This window comes from Plecotus auritus, assembly GCF_963455305.1.
Source record: "Plecotus auritus genome assembly, chromosome: 4".
Classification (NCBI taxonomy): Eukaryota; Metazoa; Chordata; class Mammalia; order Chiroptera; family Vespertilionidae; genus Plecotus; species Plecotus auritus.
The window spans coordinates 182,340,556-182,358,913 of NC_137775.1; the positions used below are offsets into that span (position 1 = coordinate 182,340,556).

General features: G+C 41.5%; 1 protein-coding gene across 2 annotated transcripts in view; it reads left to right on the top strand.

Moving 5' to 3' along the window:
* Window positions 1–1,770: 1,770 nt before the first annotated feature.
* The window catches only part of CREB5 (cAMP responsive element binding protein 5), a 392,673-nt gene continuing 376,085 nt past the window's right edge, over window positions 1,771–18,358 (top strand). For both annotated transcript variants that reach the window (XM_080664373.1, XM_080664374.1), the window contains exon 1: window positions 1,771–1,820. The gene's annotated coding sequence lies outside the window, so the exon portion shown is untranslated. The remainder of the gene's footprint in view (window positions 1,821–18,358) is intronic.

The window sequence follows — 18,358 nt, forward strand, 5'->3', positions numbered from 1 at the left end:
AGGTAATTGAGCTGTCATATTTAAAGTTTTATTGGTTAAGTTTCAAGTTAGGACGGGTGCCCTTTTGCAAGTTCCTTCAGTGCTGTTTGTGGAAAAGAACAAATAGAAAACTCAGTGAAGTGTTCTGAATAAGGCTGTGAGAAACGAAGTCATTGGTCTCTATGGTCTCAAGGAACACTGAAGGGAAGGGAGTTGTTTAAACACTTAAAAATGGAAAGGAAATATAAATGCCAGCCTATGGCTCTTCCATATATTATGTCAAAACCAGCTCAGAAGTATGTGACAATCCAGGCAAAGCATTACAGTTTTTAGCCAGTCCAGTCATGATTCTGTGGTGAACTGCACAGTCATGGTTATGATGCATTGGGATGAGAGGTGCTATATAAATGTCAAATGTTACATAAATGTCAGGAATAATTATTGTTAGTTAATGGGGCTAAACTGTTCCTAAGCAAAGCTTGGACTCCCATCCTTAGCAGAAGTTCTAACCACCAAAACCCCCCAGGAGCAGGGAGTTCTAGAAAGGAGCCCAGTGGGGGTCTGGGCTTAAAAACAGGGGTTGGGGTGGTACCAGGGCCTCCACTTGCTCAAGTGACTACAGGCAAGCCCCTCACCTCTTGGAGTCTGCCTCAGCTCAACTGTAAAATGGTGGATAATCAGCACTGGCCCCACTTCTTCTTGTGCTGGGTTGTTTTGCAAATCAAGGGAGTTCATGTGGGCGTGAGTGCTTTGCAAAGTGCGAGCTGCTGCAGGATGACAGGTAGTCTGGAATGGGCTGGCATTTAGCCTGTGCCTTCCCCTGGAGTCTGCCTCACAGGGAGAACATCTGAATGGAAATAAAGCTGGAGATGGTGGTGGTGACTGGCCCATGCTGAAAACGCCAGGTTCCTTCTCTCTGGGAGTTGTCAGGAAGATACCGCAGACCAGGCGCCCGGATCCTGCCTTCTGGCTCTGGCTCTGCCACTTGCCAGTCTGTGGCTCTGGAAGTGATCGCCAAGGGCCGTTCCGGCTCTGACGCTGAATCTAAATCAGGCGCATCACTTGGCTGTAGCTGTGATTCACCTTTCGCCTCCAAAAGCAACTCTTCTTCCAGCTTCTCAGAAACAGGAAGTGGGGGGGGGGGGCTTGGAAAGGGTTGGGTCTATGTATTCCATGTGAGTGGGCTCAGTAAGGTAATTGAGCCTTGGGTGTGAGGTGGGGTGGGGGACAATTAAGGAGTTTTGAGTGAGTGCTCTGAGAAGCCAGGATGCACGCACGGAACACTGAAATCAGGTCACGACTGTCGCAGGCATAAAGGAGCTGGGCATCTGCTGGTGACAGAAGAGGGGAGCATCTTGCACTTAAATGTTCACAGAAAGTCTTCCCTCCCCCCTTCAGGACCCCGTCTCCACCTCTCCCCGACCCCCACCCCCACCCCTTTCAAATGCTACCAGGCTCCTCCGTGGTCCTGTCTGAAACCCTGAGGATTGTTTCCAAGCTGACTCACACCACTAATGTCAGGGAGCCGTGTCACAGGCGCTGGGCTCTGCAAGCTGTTGCTTGCGCTGCCGCCACAGCCGCGCTCTCCAGCGGGTGCACCAGGGTCTGCTCCTTGGGGCGGGGGCAGGGCGGGGCAGGGGCGGGGCCCGCCCCCTCAGCGCGCCGGCCCCGCCCCTTCTCCCTCCCCCGCGGACCGCAATGATTTAGAAGTTCAGGAATCCCACGTGACGTCACCGGGGGGGTGATGTAATGCACTCTAAATAGAATGTATTGTAATCTTTGCTCAGTCCAACGTGGTCCCTTCACCCGGGCTCTGCTCTTGCCTTCTCCACACTTGTTTGGTAAGTTCCTAAAAATACGGCTGGGTCACTTCTGGGGCTTTTGCATTTAGCCACTTTTGTTGCACTTGCCTAGGGAGCCATCTCGGGAGCGTACTTGTTTGCAGGGGTTGGTTCTTGGCAGCAGCCGTGAGGTTACTTGGTCCAATGGGCAGGTCACAGGGCAAGGAGTAGGAAAGATGCGAAGCATTTTTTTGGAGGGTGATCTGTTTTTGTACTAGAGGGAAGTCTGGCCCCAAATGCCGGTGGATGGACTGTGGAATTCTGCTGTGTCCTGAGGCCACCCCAGAGACCCCACGCCTTGTCCATCCCGGAGCGCGTCTTGGTGGCCGTGGCGCCATGCGACTGGAGGGATGCTAACGTGGAGTGAGCAGTGTCCGCCTGGCGTGCGTGCGTGCGTGTGTGGGAGCGTGCGTGTGTTTCCCTGACACGGGGAACAGTTATGAATCGGGGGTGTGTGTTTGCCTCCAGAGACCTGGCAAGGTGCGGAACCCTCCAGAAGTGCGGTCAAGCGGTGGCAGCGGCGGCGGCAGCGGAGACGGCGAGCCAGGAACCTTCCCCCGCGTCCCCAACCTCCCAGCGATGCGGTCGAACCCTCGGAGAAAGTTTGCAAACTTCCAGCGGGCGCGGCGAGGACGCCGGGTCACCTAGCGGGTGGACAGGCGGGTGCGCGGGGGCTCGTTCCCTCCTGGGTGCCGAGCCTGTGCCACCTCTCCGGAAAGGCTGCCTGCAGCCGGTGGGCACACGGCCCTGGAGAGGACGTCACTCTCGGAGGGCACTTGGCTCTTGCTCCGGGCGTGGAAGTCTGGAGAGTGGCCAGGCTCTGCTTGCGTTCACTCCTCCAGCCCCTCCTGCCACCCTCAGTTCCATGCTCGCTGGCATCACTACCTCTTCCCCGCCGCTGCCCCAAGTGACAGCTGCTGCGTTTGCCGCGGCGCGGGGGCAGTTCACGGCTGCGGAACCTCTACAGCAGATTTTCCGGGGAACCGCTTAAACTTTTCACAAAGTTCTTAGAGGGGCAAGACGCGTGAAGGAACCAAGGAGATGTCTCCCGCCGGCTGTATCCCGCTTCTTCTTTGCCAAAGATTTGTTGGGGAGGGGGCGGGGGGGTAATGAGCTAGATAAAGCCCAGACCTTGTCATCTCCCTCCCCAACTTTCCCTGAACGGGTGCCGCCCCCACTTGATGCTTGTTCAAGGCCAGGACTGGAGTGAGCTGCTTGTATATTTTGTCAGAGTCCGCAGAGTGTGTTTGATTTTTACTTTTCCCTCCCTCTGACATGTGTCAAGGAATAAAGGCTGGATGCAGGTCCATTACGTCATTCTGCTGGCCAGTAAGTGTTTGATTAACAGCTTCAGATATTCAAGGGTTGGGGGGTTTAGAAATGCTGACAAAGCAACTCTGCTTTCCACCCCCAGCCCCCAACATACTTGTACAATCGCCAGTTCCCTGGGCATCTTTATTGCCCGCTCCTCCTGGACCCCTCCTTCTCCGCCCCCTCTCCCGCCCACACCGTTACCACTCTGGCCCCGCCTCCGCCTTTTACTGCGTTCCCCGGGGCGATCACTGTCCCTGGAGTGTGGGTAAGAGCTTCTGGTGTCTGAGGGGAGCATGGTACCTGATGAGCACAGGCACAATCTGGCCTTTTCTATTATTTAAGAAAGGCACCAGCGAATCCTCTTCTCCAGGGCGAAAATGCCCTCGAAAAGGCATCTCAGGAAGTGTTTAGAGACATTATGATAATACTGTGTCCCTGTGGTGACTTAGGAAAACAACACACCCATTGCAAACAAAATAATTTTACATAGCGTCTTTCTCCAACTGCTCAGTGCGAGAGAGAAGTAGTGAGGATGCTGACTAAATCAAATTTAGCTGAAAGGATCAAGATTAAACGTTTCATTTCCAAAGTGAGGGAATGAGCCCTGGAACACTAAGTACCATATAATGAATTGCTGTGTTTTTTTTCCTCTTAAACCTTCCACTTCTATATTTAAGGAGGAAGTTAAATACCTAAGTTATTGAATTGAGTCAGAACTAAAAACAACTGTATGTGACATGCTTAAGGGATAAAAGTAAAAACTCTTGGGGTATGTGTGCAGTAGAAATCAAATAAAAAATTACTACCAGGGTTTTGGATGAAAGGGCCTGTGGGTTTGGGTGCTCTCTGATTTGGAGTGGGTGAAAGCTAAATAAAGGAACATTTATATTCTGAGTATGTTGGGACTTCTTGAAGGACACATGTTTGGTTATAATCAGATCTACTGTCTTCAAAGTGAAAGCTATGCTGTAGTGTAGGCATTTGTGAAACTCCTGTCTGGGGTCTAATTGACAATCCTGCCCCAAGTTTGGGGCTGTATTTATTATTTATTCCCATCTAGAGATGAAATAGTAGAACCCCCACAAAATACATGTGCATCTAAATGTTAAACTTCTTGTTTGTGATGCACAGACCTAAAGGGAAAAATGGCCAGGGTCAGGGACACTGAAGAGTGTGATTAATGATCAGTGATTTAGTGATCAGTGATTAGTGGTTTTATTCAAACTGTTACCTCTGACCAGAAGCACACATCAGAGGATTAACAGGCTCTTTAGATAAATGCTCATTAGTGGAAGGGGAAAGGCAAAGATAATAGGCATGCACCCAGGGACAACTTTCGAAGAAAATCATTCCTGTCTTCAGAATAATAAGCTCTATTAACAGAAAGCCCTTTTAATTTAAAACTTGCTTTTATCTTGTAAATCAAAGTTAGATGTAAAAGTTTGTAGTGCCATTATAACCTAAATTTTCCCATATCCTCTAGATGTGGATTATCTCAGTAGTGATATATTTTTTTTATTTAAATAAACAATTGGACCTTCAGAGCAGCTGAACCCTGACAAGTCCTTAACTCCCAGGGTTTGAAGGTGTCCCCCCTTCTGGAATGGAGAGTGCCGCTCGCTAACTAGATGGCGCACTGTTATTTGGCGTTCTGTGCTGTGCAGTTCAGGAGCCTAAGCGAGCAAGTAGCTGCTTGCGAGGTGTTCAACACTTACAAGAAAGTTGATTCTGTGTAGGGTTGGAGGCTAGACAGTTCTACAAGTTTTTAGTCACATTTTCCATGTTGGTTAAATCTAGGGAGTTCAAGGCTACTGGAAAAATCAGTCTCATTACTAAAAGAAACGTAGAGAACGAGGGAGGAGAGGAGGTACGAGAGTCCAGGAGGTACCTCTGAGTTGCAAAAGTGATTGTAAAATACCAGACCTGTTCTTTTTTACTAAGGGCTAGTTTCACAATCTTGTGTCTGAAATACTGAGGCAAATACTCAGATTTATTGTCTTCCTAATCTTGCTGGTGAAAAAAGAAGTTACTAAAGAGAAAGGAAGAAAAAAAACCTTGATTTGGTGACTGCAGGAAGCAACACGTTGCTGAATTTATTCTACAGATAATGGTAAGATGCTGTTTATTACGCTTATTAAGCAGAAAGGGAACTTTGCAGTTTGGTTAAATGAAGTCAGTCTTGTATTTTCATAGATGGAATTCAGAAATGGGATTCCTATTTTGCACTGAATATTAATGTTGCTTTTGTCAGTTTCCTGGGACTTGGTAGCATTTTGTGTGGAAGGGTGTGTGTGTGTGTGTGTGTGTGTGTGTGTGTGTGTGTGTGTGAATAAGACCATTATTTGCTGGGTAAAATAATGTTTATGAGCATGTTTATGTATCAGGTAAGAATTCCCTTTTTCCACGAGCTTTTATGAAGCACTATAATAAGTACTTAAGTTTTAATAAGGAAAGAGTTCTTAAAAAAAGAAGGCTAAAAATTAAAAATAAAACAAACAAACAAAATACCATTCTCCACATTCAAACCTAGATGTGTATTCCATAGAAGAAGGGTGCTAATGACTGAATATCAGCTATTTAGTTTTAAAACTGAGAAAAAAGTGAAAGAACTCACCTGTGCCTCCCTATAAATGTTCTCATTTTCTTTGCTTGTAGCACTTTAAATAAATCTGTTCTTTTGAAATCCTGACTGATTATAGCGATTTTTATTTTCCAACTTGACTCATAGTAAACACATTTGCTCAAATGATAGTATCTTCAAGCTGTTTTTAAATGTAAATTGCTGATATCCATAAATTGCTTGGAAATTAGAAGTCAGCTGTGACCACATGTAGTTTATACAGGAGCAGATAGTTTGTTAGAACATTCCCATCAAAAGTGAAAACTGTGCCTTTACTTCTGTATCTCTGTGGTATTGCTGCTTTTATTTGAATAGGTGGTTAAATGAATGGTAGTTTGTTCAGAGACTTTTCCTTCATAGCTTTTCAATGACAGTGAATTGAAGATTTTCATGACAACTGCTTGTCAGTTTTCCACACCACAGGTTCAAAACCAATCAGTCATGGACTTTCCATAGCTATTTGTACTGACGTCAAGTTCTTGGTCCCCTGATTTCTTACTGTAATTTACTTTTTAGCAATGATGTATCGCCATCCTACAGCTTTTCCCTAGCATTGGCATTTGCTTCTTATTAAGTTGAAAATTATTTTGTGAATGTGGGGGTGATGCTGGCTGGATCCCCAAGATGTGAACTTTGTATTTGCTGTTGGTTTTCTTCTGGTTGTGTTGTTAAATTAAAATTAGGGATGTGAGTGGACTGATTATTTTTATTTTTTTATATTTTTTATTGTTTAAAGTATTACATATATTAGTACATATAGCTCCTCCCCCCCCCCATTGGCCTTCCCCCAGCTTCCCCTACCTCTTGTCGCATGTCCTCATCCCCCCCCCCCCAGTGTCTTATGTCCATTGGTGTGCTTATTGGACTGATTATTTTTGTCATCTATTTTTTTCTTCTTCACTTCAAAGCATTGCCGTTAGTCACAAAATTAATGTGATCATGCTGGTGTTTCCCATCTATATGCTTCTTTTGCTTCTTACAAATTGGATTTCTACAGCAATTTAAGATCTTTTTTTAGAGGCAGTTTTCTTGGATGAAGATGGAACAATGATCTCAGTCAATTCATTATCTTGTCCAGCTTGACTACCAGCTGTATTATGGGAATCAACCAATGCTTTTATAAATTAGTGTTTAAAAATTCAAATCTAGGGCTATTTCTCTGAATCCTATTTGAGAAAATTATACAACTGAGATAAGGTAATAAATGTGTGTGCGGGGGGTGGGGGGGGAGACAATAGCCTCAAATATTTAAGTGTGAGAAAGGAGCACCTTTAGATATGCTAAGCAGACTTAAAGAACTTTTTTGTGTTGCTATTCATAAACTAAATAAGCTATATTGCAGCATTACTTTAAAAAGAAATGCTGGTACTTTAAAAATGACATCATGGTTAATGTTTTCACTAAAGAGTTCTTACATTTTGGATTAGGGAAAAAATGGACAATTGGTGTTTTTTGATGATCCATCAATATTACATTGTTGGGAGAGAGAGACAGACAGACAGAGGTAGAACTCTTTTACAGGTTTCTAGATTATGATAACACTGTTTCAGAAACAAGAGCAAAACCTGATGCTCTACTGAGACTCTGGAACTTTCAGAATAAAACTTGTAAGTTTAGGATAAATTCCTGAATGTATAAGATGTTACGCTGACATTTCATATTTCTTTCCTCTATGCTCACTCTATTGCCCAATTATCTTTTCTGAGAAATAGATCAAAGTTCATTTAACACTTTAAAAATACATATTTTCGTTGCTTGCTTCTCTTTCCTCAAGGTTTACATTTCTAATCTCTACCCTAAAATTAACAAGGATTGAAAACTACTATGTTGGTGTTTGGCTTGAACTAATTTTAGAGAGTCTGAGTTCCTTTCGGCCTAGGCATTCTGATGGTGTGATAGAAAGGCTTGTGGCATATGTAGAGCTGGAGCTGGGGGAGGTCTTTTCACTCATAAACCAACCTCTTCACTCCGAAGAACAGAACCTAAGGCCTGGTGGCATTCACTGGTTCACCCAAGACCCAGAACTAAAGAGCAGAATGGAGCCTAGAAGCCCAGTCTGTGCCTCCAGGTCGGTCAGGTTTTCTTTCCATGAGCCAGGCCACCATAAATGCCCTTGTCACGAATAAAACACAGCCTGTGGCTTTGGATCCCTGCTCTTTTCAAGCCTTTGATCGCTAACCTTTCAAAGACAATTTAAAAAAAATCAGATATTTTGAATAAATGCCCTAACCATATAAATCATAGTTTCTATTCTGTTTATTCTTACATATCTGTGATGTTAATTTTTCTGATATCGGCCTCCTTATTTGAGGGTCATTCTTCTTCTTCACCATTATTATTAGACATGCCTTGTTAAAACTACAGCATCCAGATTTCATTTGAGACTAAAACCAGGCAGAACTAAAAATACTCTTAAAGACCATTTCAGAATAAGGCAGTAACTTTTTTTACTTTTCAACTTTTCTTTATCATCTTGGAGGAAGAGATCTGAAAAATTATTTAAAGTTAAAATCAATAATCTTTGTTTTAGTTGAATAGAGCAACAAGTGTTTTCACTCTGGCAGATGTACTTCTGCCCAGGATCCATCTGTAACTTATTATCTTCCCAGGTTGGTGTATAGGAATGAGAGGGTTTAGAGGTGAATATTACTACATGAGAAGTGAGTTGAGTCTGGAAGTATGCTCTTTGTGGTTTGACTGGCAAAACCTGACTAATCATAGCTAATAGAAATCATGCATGCAACATAGGGGGCTCCAGAGCACCAAACATTTGATTTAAGATGACATTTAGGTTATGCCATATTTAGGATGGGGAGCAAGAATATCTCAATAGAAATCTTGAATGCATCTACTGTATGTGTGGTTTGGCCTGGCCTGTAGGTTTTCTCTCCAGCTCTTTGCATGAAGGCTTTATATCAGAATTCAGGTCTCTTTTCTTCTTTTATTGCACTTAAGAGCCCTGTGTTGCATGATTTCTCAAATATAATACATTTCAGCCAGTTTTATGCAAGTCGCTCTCTGCTGGCTTCCCAAGGAGGGGAAACCACATGCAACAAAAAACATCTTTGTTGTTGTTGTTGTTTTTTTTTTGTTGTTTTTTGAATTAGCTGATTGTTAAAAGAAATACATTTTGTCTTTATTTGCCAGATCTGGTAGGGCCATTTCATTTTATCAAAACTATTTTCTTCTTTAAGTAAGCAGTGATACTGTTTGGCTTTTAAATGATCAGGTGCTAATCTGTTCACCAGAGGGTAGAAGGTATTGAGGCCGAAGTCCATTTCCGCTAGCAGTGGTCGGCAAACCGCGGCTCGCGAGCCACATGCGGCTCTTTGGCCCCTTGAGTGTGGCTCTTCCACAAAATACCACGTGTGGGCGCGCACGTACAGTGTGATTGAAACTTCGTGGCCCATGCGCAGAAGTCGGTTTTCGGCTCTCAAAAGAAATTTCAATCTTTGTACTGTTGATATTTGGCTCTGTTGACTAATGAGTTTGCCGACCACTGCGCTAGGGTACCTAGGTGTGACGTGGCTCTCCATCATGAAGAGCCTGATTTGCCTCACTGTAATGACAACACTGTCTAGAAAAACAGCCCTTCTGGGAGGAAAGATAATATTATAGGTTCAAATTTCTATATTCTGCTGAGAGGCTGATAATGTGCTGAAGATGGCTCTTAGAATGCCAGGGTTACTTATTAAGCTACAACATGGTAAAACATTCACAGGCCAGAACTTGACCATCTACATCTTAAAAGCCTTAATAATTCTTTCCATCCCTTCTCTGCATTTTCTTTATGTTAATGTTTTTCTAGATTTATTTTTTTGACACCCATTCTTGTTACTCTGCTTTCATGAGTAATCCTACAATAACAAATCAAAAATATGTGCACAGTGGAGAGGGGATGTTTTTCCATAAGGGAAATAGATTTTAATATCAAATCTTAGAAGAAAAAATAGCAAGACAAAGAGAGAAAGGTTCAAAATCCGATTGATGGCATCAGGGGCTCTGCCATGCCCAGCTCTGCATCAAAGTGGGCTATGGCAACAGGAGAAGAAGCCTAAGACGGGAAGAGGAGATCCCCAAGGTGCAGCCTTGAACTCAATATGCTTTTCTGCCTCAGTGTCTTCATTTGTAATAAGAATTTTGGTCTTAACCAGCACTGTTCAATAGTGGGAACCACATATACCAGCTGCATATGTAATTTTAAATGTTCTAGTAGCCACATTAAAAAGGCAAAAAGAAACAGAAGTTAACTTGAATAACATTTTTTATTTAACCCAGTATATATGAAATAATATCATTTAGACTTATAATCAACATTAAGAATGCTGATGAGATGCTTTATGACTTTTTGGTGGTACTAAATCTTTGAAATCTGGTGTGTATTTTGCAATTACTACACAATTCAGACTAGTCACATTTCAAGTGTTCCGTGGCCACTTGTAGCCAGTAACTATGGTATCAGGCAATGCAAATATGTATACTCTGTATCAATGGTTCTTAATCTTAGCTGCCCAGTAGAACTACCTGTGGAGTTTATTTAAAAAAAATATTGATATCTCCACCCCCTTGTGATTTAATTGGGGTAGAGCTCTCGGCCTCTGTATTTTAAAAAAGTGTTTCTAAAGTGTAGCCAGGGTTGAGAACTGCAATTCTAACTGATCTCTAAGGAATCTTCTACTCTGTGATTCTATTTAAGGAAAGGGATTGCAGTATTGCATTCAGAGTTCAAGGGCAGTAAGTGGTTGTTATAGATGTGCAGCATACTACAAAACACATTTAAGAAAATATAATTAATAAAAATTAAAATGTATAGATTGATTAATTAAGAAGGTAGTTCTTTCTACCTCACACGAGCTCAGTTTTGTGTAATTTTCAAATATGGATATTTTAAATGGTTTGCTCTCCCCCTTCCCCCGCAAAATCTTAACTTACAGTTTGCTTTGCACATCGCCTCTTAGAAACCCTCCATTTTGTAAATAGTCAGGATTGACACATTTCAGTTATGTTGCTAGTTTGCTGTTTTTGTCCCAAATACTGCTTGCCTTTAGCTGTTTTTGGAGGGAAATCTTACTCCATTTGAGACATCTGGATTCCCTGTGTTTCTTCCCTCTAAGCTTTTAATAAGGTTTGTGTCATTGCACCGGACAAACTTACCCTTTGCTTATGTCAAGATGTTAGTTAGAGCCCCATAGACTTAAGGTCTTCATTCTATTTGACATCCCTTAAAATAGTAGAAGAATCAATATTTCTCAATGCACACCAGAATGTTTTCCTTTAATTATTTTTAACAATATACCAGCTGTGCATTCACTAAAGGATAAAAATAATCATATATGTAAAGAAATAATGATTTCCAAATTGTTCACCTATTGTCTTTTGAAGTCAACAAACAGCATTGCTTGTGGAGGGGAGGAGACCTCGGGGAAGGTCCTTGTGACTTTATGCTGCTGAGAGCCTCTGCATTCCCGCATTCGTGAGTCATTTCACCCGGAACCTCTCTCCTTATCCCACAGCAGTCTGTTTCCACGTGCATGTCTGTCTGACCAAGTGCTTTTCAGCATGACCTAAAACCATTTTTAGGCACAAAACTGCACGTTTCTTTACATTTTGTGAGATGCTATTTGTGCTTTCTGTAATGTCATTTATTAGAAGAATTTACCCTCCATTTATTAAGACACAGCTTTGAGTCCCATTTTATAGATGGAGAAGCTGAGGGGTTGACAAGGCTAGGTAGGCATCGTGTTTGTTAATTAGAAGGGTGGTCAGTGTGAGAAGAGATCTCACATTTATTATAAGCACTATCTGGGTGGCTGCCAGGTGGGAATTTTCCAATTGTGTTTACTATGCATTTGCCTATGGATTTATAAGTAACATGCTTTCTGATGATTTTCTATGCATGCATTATTTGCATTTAAATTGTTTCTCTGCTAATAATTCTTGAGTCCCAGCTTTAGGCTACATGTACTTGGATTGATTAACAAATACATATGGATATATCAACCTCTTAATGTGGGATCTGTACTAAATGTTGCATGGAGACATCTGTTACAAACCTGTGTTTTTGGTAGAATCTAGGGAAACTTTCTCTTAGGCAAATTTGTGATCGACTGTTACAGGACTTTGTGGAGTAACAATGAGATTAAAGGTTTAAGTTGTTCAACTCTTTTGGGGGTTCAAAGTAAAGGGGTTTAGGTATTCATTCACTGAGCAAGATAGATTCTAGTTCTAGCGCCTGAATTATCTTTAATAAAATACTTTGGCTCTTGTTATACCAATGTACTGTCTTCACACTGGGCCAGAGCCATCTACTTTTGAGAATTTGGTTTTTGTTTTCTCCTAATGATGATTAGGGTTGGACTTAGCCATTTTCAGTTCCTATCTGTACCTCTATGTCTTCAGTGGGTGAGATAAAAGCCAGGATTAAACATGCAGTCTGTGGCCAGTGCCAGGGAGGGATTACTTTGGATCCTTTTGTAAGCATTATGTTAAAGTTAAAGCAATTTCAATATCCACACATATATGTGGTTATGGTGGTTAAGCTTGTATATAAATAAAAACGTTGGCCAATGAAGACCAGAGTGTTATTAGAATATATACTTGTAAATGTGATTATCATTTTTTTGAGAATGCCCATAGATAAAATGTTCTTCCTTTTGAGCAAATCTATTTGTCATATTGATTTAAATACACACATTGTCAATTAAAAGATATTACAAGATTTAAAAAAAGTGAGACCATGTTTAAGACACTCTTCTTTTCTAATAAGGCCCATCTAAACACACACTGTTTACGATTTCATCTCCCGGCTTTGCAAAGCCAGATGACTAACAACCACCCTTCTTAGTCCCGAGCTGGTGGACGTCATCAGACGATGTGTGCAGTGTTTTGGCACCATGAAGCAGCGTGTAATTTGAAATTGTACTTTTTGCTAAATACCCATGCTAATCTCCAACCATTCAAAACATTAAGAAAACAAAACAGCGATGTCTGCCCATTTGATGGAGGCAGCAGTGGTTCAGAAACACAAAAGCCAGGGAGGAAAAAAATGACATGTAATTACTTGGCATGCCCTTTGGAAGGGACATTCTTAAGACAGACAGGTTTACCACTTAACCCACGGTTTATTTTTACCCTTACCCCCTAAAGCACAAAAACTATAGCATCATAGCATCTTTAAAAGGAAGGCTCTAAATGGATGCTTTGTCTTTTTTTTTTTTAATTTAGTACATATTTTAGGAAATCTCTTTAGGAAGCCTTGTATTCCTTTTCACAGTTTTAGTTATTTAATGCTTATTTTTAAAAATAGAAATTCTGGAGATTGGTTGTGTAACAGGTGAAGATACTTACTATCACTGAACTATCCACTTAAACATGGTTAACATGGATAATTTTATGTTAGGTGTATTTTAGCTCTTTTTTCTTTTTTTTAAAGGAGGGATAAGGTTTGCTCATAGGCATTCCCCAGATGGAGAAATAGAATGTATGGACCACTTGTTCAAAGTTAGGTGTGGCAGCTGTCATGCCTTAAAGGGAGGAGCAGAACTCTAGAGAGGACTTTTGTATTTTAGGCCTGGCAGAGAGGTGGGGGTTGTGATGTGACTCTGACATGCAGGATAATTCAGGGGAGACAACAGCCAGGCACACAGATCCGAATGACCCTTTTCTGAAGACTGGTTTGATCTCGATGGGTCATATGTTTAGTAAGCTGTATCATTTCATTTGAAAAACACATCATTTGACATCTCTATTTGTGTTGACTGATTGCCTTCTCAGTGCAAGGATCTGCTCAACTGAGATCAATGAAAATACATAGCCTTGCAGTTTATGTAGGGGAATATAAACCCCACTTCCTTTCTTCCTCCCTCCCTCCCTCTCTTCCTTCATCAGACATTTACTGAACACATATTATGTGCCAGGTATTAGGGATACATGATCAAAAACAGACTCCTTGGTTCCTCTCCTCACAGAACTTGCTGGGAGAAGTGACACTAAATAAGTCTTTGCCATGGAATGTTGTGGGAAGGTGAGGGGTGCAAGGCTGAAGGCAGAAAGCTCAGTTAGGGATTAGTGTGGTTGTCCAGGCAAGAGGTGATTGTGGCTTGGGCTACGATGGTGCCAGATCCAAAAGCCATCTAAGAGATAGGATCCATATGACTAGGGGATTGATTAACTGGAAGATGAAGGAAAGGGAGAGGAGTTGAACTCACTCTAAGGGAAGAGGGAGCCAGGCAGGATAAGCCTGACCCAGCAATGAAGTCCAGGTTGTTCTTTGTGGCGGTAGAGGAGGGAAGGGTTTCTGGCCCAACGCCCTGTAATCTTGTATCTGAGTCCTTGGAAGAGAACAGAAAATAACTGAACAAAAACTCAAAGAGCAACTATAACTAAAAACTGTAGTGCACTCATTGTATTGCAAGGCAGTGCAGTTTTTATAATTTCTGTCACAGAAGAGACCCTCCAGAGAGAGAGGCATCTACCTGCCAGGCCACCACAGCTCTGGCACTCAGGTATGCATGGCCAGATGTGTTAGTTCCCTGGGGCTGTAACAAATTACTACAAACTGGGTGGCTTAAACAACAGAAATTCATTCTCTCCCAGTTCTGGAGGCTAGAAGTCCAAGATCAAGGTGTTGGCAGGGTCGCTTCCTTCTGAGGGCTGTTCCAGAAGACTTGGAGATGGCTGTCATCCCTGTCTCTTCAATGGTCTTTCTTATGTGTCCAAATTTATCCTTTTTATAAGTATACTGGTCATAATGGATTAGGACCCACTATAAAGATCGCAATTTAACTTGACTACCTACGGAAAGACTTTATCTCCAAATTAGGTCCCTTTCTAAGACACTGGAGACTTGGGGACAGATCACAATTCAACCTGTAACAGTAGGTATGCCCAGCAAGAAAAAAATACCCAGGACAAGTAGTAGTGAGACCCCACGGGAGCTGACCGATTGGAAGTGATGTAGATTATAACCAGACATTTTTAAAACCATGTTAAAAATAAGTTTCCAAATAGATGGAACCCCAGAAAAACTTGGAATAAATCTTCGGATATGTGGACCCACACATTACCAGGAATAGACAAAGCCAGCAAAACACAGAAAAAAAACCCTGCACTTTAAAACAGATGTATACATATTACACTGATTAATGAATTTGCTAATGTGGGCATTGACCTTGGTTTGGCCTTGAATTTGTCCCTAGGGTTTGTGAAAGAGCAATGCCATAAGGGCAACACAACTTTTAACCTTGAGAACAAAGAATTAAATACAACTGTAGTTTGTCACTCTGCCAGGCTTAACAATCATTGTCTTGATGTGCTAATATTTACTGACAAGGACAAAAGCCACCAGTTCCCATAACAGAACACACATACAAGTTGCATATAGATGTTTCAATGCAGGGAGAAAAAAATTCTATTTTGCTAGTTGTTGATGGACATTTATACCTCTGTGCTATCTCTGTTTTGCACAATGAAAACACAGAAGTAAAAGTTCTGTGCTTTAAAAACATACTATAATGAAAAGACAAAAAGTGGGTAAAGGATCTGCATAGAGAATTCTCCAAAGAGGATATGCAAATGGTAAGAAGCACATGAAAATGTGTTCAGCATCTCTAGCTATCAGGAAAAGCAAATCAAAACCATGGTGAGATACCACTTCACATCCACTAGGATGTTTATAATAAAAAAGACAGGCAATAACACATGTTGATGAAGATGTGGAGAAATTGGAATTCTCATACATTGCTGGTGGGATTGAAAAGCAGTTTGGCAGTTCCTCAAACAGTTAAACATAAACTTACGATCCAGCAATTCCACTTTTTAGGTATATAACCTAGAGAAATGAAAACATATGTCCACATAAAAACTTGTACATAAATGTTCATAACAGGGTTAGTCATAATAGCCAAAATGTGGAAACATCCCAAAGTTTATCAACTGATGAGTAGATAAACAAAATGTGGTATGTCCATATATTGGAATACCATTTGGTCATAAAAATAAATGAAGTACTTACTAATACATGATATAATATGCATGAACTTTTAAAATATTGTGCTATGCCAAAACCGGTTTGGCTCAGTGGATAGAGCGTCGGCCTGTGGACTGAAGGGTCCCGGGTTCGATTCCGGTCAAGGGCATGTACCTTGGTTGCGGGCACATCTCCAGTGGGAGGTGTGCAGGAGGCAGCTGATCGATGTCTCTCTCTCATCGATGTTTCTAGCTCTCTATCCCTCTCCCTTCCTCTCTGTGAAATATCAATAAAAAAATATATTTAAAAAAATAAATAAAATATTGTGCTAAAAAATCCAGACACAAAAGAACACATCTTATATGATTCCATTTATAGGAAAGGTCCAGAATAGGCAAATCCATGGAGACAGATGGTAGATTAGTGTTTGCCTAAACCTGAGGGTGGGACTGGGGGCTTGGGGTTGACAACTAAGGGATATGTAGTTTCTTCTTAGAATGATGAAAATGTTCTAAAATTGACAGTGGTAATGTTTGCACAAATCTGTAGATATTCTAAGGCCATTGAATTGTACATTTTAAGTGGTGAATTGTATGATATGTAAATTATATCTCAAAAAAGCTGTTAAAAATATATATCATGGGGGAAAATGTAGGATGCTAAATTTAGTTAGAATATATGCCAAATGGGATATATTTAACCCAGCAACTTCTCTACATGTATCAAGATGAACAGTAAACGAAGTTAGTAGGTGTATTATAGACCTTGGTAATAGGAATAGGCAACTACTAAAAATCATACCACATATGTCATACGTGTCTCTATCCCATACCTCTCTCCCAGGCTGTGAGCCCTGACTTCCAATTTTCTCTGACTATTTCCTCCTAGATGGACTGCTGCTGTTCCTTAATTTTTAAATTGTTCAAACATTCACATCCTCATACCATTTCTCCTTATGACACACTCATTTCAGTGGAGGCTTCCATCCTCCTCTGTGCCCCCAGCTTGAACCCTCATGATAATCATGGACTTTGCCTTTTCCCTTGGCCATCATGAGCATGTCATTGCCAAGTTTTGTAGACCTCCCTCCCCCCGACTTGAATAATGTCTTATTAGTTTTTTCCTTTTGCCCTGTCTCCTTCTCAAGCAGTTCCTTCTATGAAGTGGAAGTTAAGGTTAACATGATTATTTATTGAGCCTTGACCAATATCTACTCTCTTGATCTACCATGTCACCTTCATAACAAAATTACCAAGGAGATGAAGTTATTCCTTTTTATAGATAAGTAAAGTGAGGCATAGAAGTTAAAGGGCAAGTCAATTACTGTGACAAAACCAGTAAATGGAGAAGTTGGAATTTGGAACCAGCTTTGTCTGGTTCCCAAGCTCAACTCTTTCCATCTTGGCTTCAAAATAAATCTTTCAACTTTATAGCTCTGAACATCTCATTTCCCTGCTCAAGAGCCTCTTCCAGCATCTCTTTAAGGCCTCTAGGGCAGTGGTCAGCAAACTCATTAGTCAACAGAGCCAAATATCAACAGTACAACGATTGAAATTTCTTTTGAGAGCCAAATTTTTTAAACTTAAACTTCTTCTAACGCCACTTCTTCAAAATAGACTCTCCCAGGCCGTGGTATTTTGTGGAAGAGCCACACTCAAGGGGCCAAAGAGCTGCATGTGGCTCGTGAGCCGCAGTTTGCCAACCACGGCTCTAGGGCAACTGCAGCCAGCATCCCTGTAGTTTTACCCCACATTCAAGCCAGACTCATAATAAACTCTTGTTTGTGTTGAGTGTCTCTCCACCATGTCCAGACTCCCCTCTTCCCTGGAACTTCTCCTGTCCTCACCCAGCACTCCCTTCTCCTCTAACTCCTCACCTTCTGCCCCTGGAAACATAACCTCCCAAACCAAAAACTGAATGAGAAATTAATTCCTTAGTGCTTTAAGACTTTTCTTAAGGTTTAAAAAAATTATCTTCTGTTGAGCTTATTTTTATGTTTGTCATAAATTCCCTCCCCTGGATTGTAAACTCAATAACAGCAAGAGTGTATGCTTTCTCAGTTTTGATTTCCCTCATAGAATCTACCATATAGTCCCTTACACATGATAGATGGTTAATTAATCCTGAGTGAATTGATTACAGGGTACTTGGACATTGTTCTTTGTCATGAATTTCCTATTACCAGCATAAGATGCTGGATGTCTGTTGAGTGTTCCTGGGAGAATCTGCCTACGGAGACTTGGTATATTGATGGATGTCCCTACAGCTTAAAAACTATTGTAATAATATTTTAGAAATTAAAAAATGAGGTGGGATGACTAAATCCCAGAGAATCTCACAACCCTAAGGAATTTTTGTTTTTTCATGTTCACATGCCCTTCCATTCCTTGTCTAGAGGTGAACATCATTTTTAAATGGCTTTAATCAGAGCAGTGACACATTTTAAAAAATATATTTTTATTGATTTCAGAGAGGAAGGAAGAGTGAGCGAGAGAGAAACATCAATGATGAGAGAGAATCATTGATCAGTTGCTTCCTGCACGCCCACTGGGGATCAAGCCCATAACCCTGGCATGTGCCCTGACCAGGAATCAAACCATGACATCCTGGTTCATAGGTTGATGCTCAACCACTGTG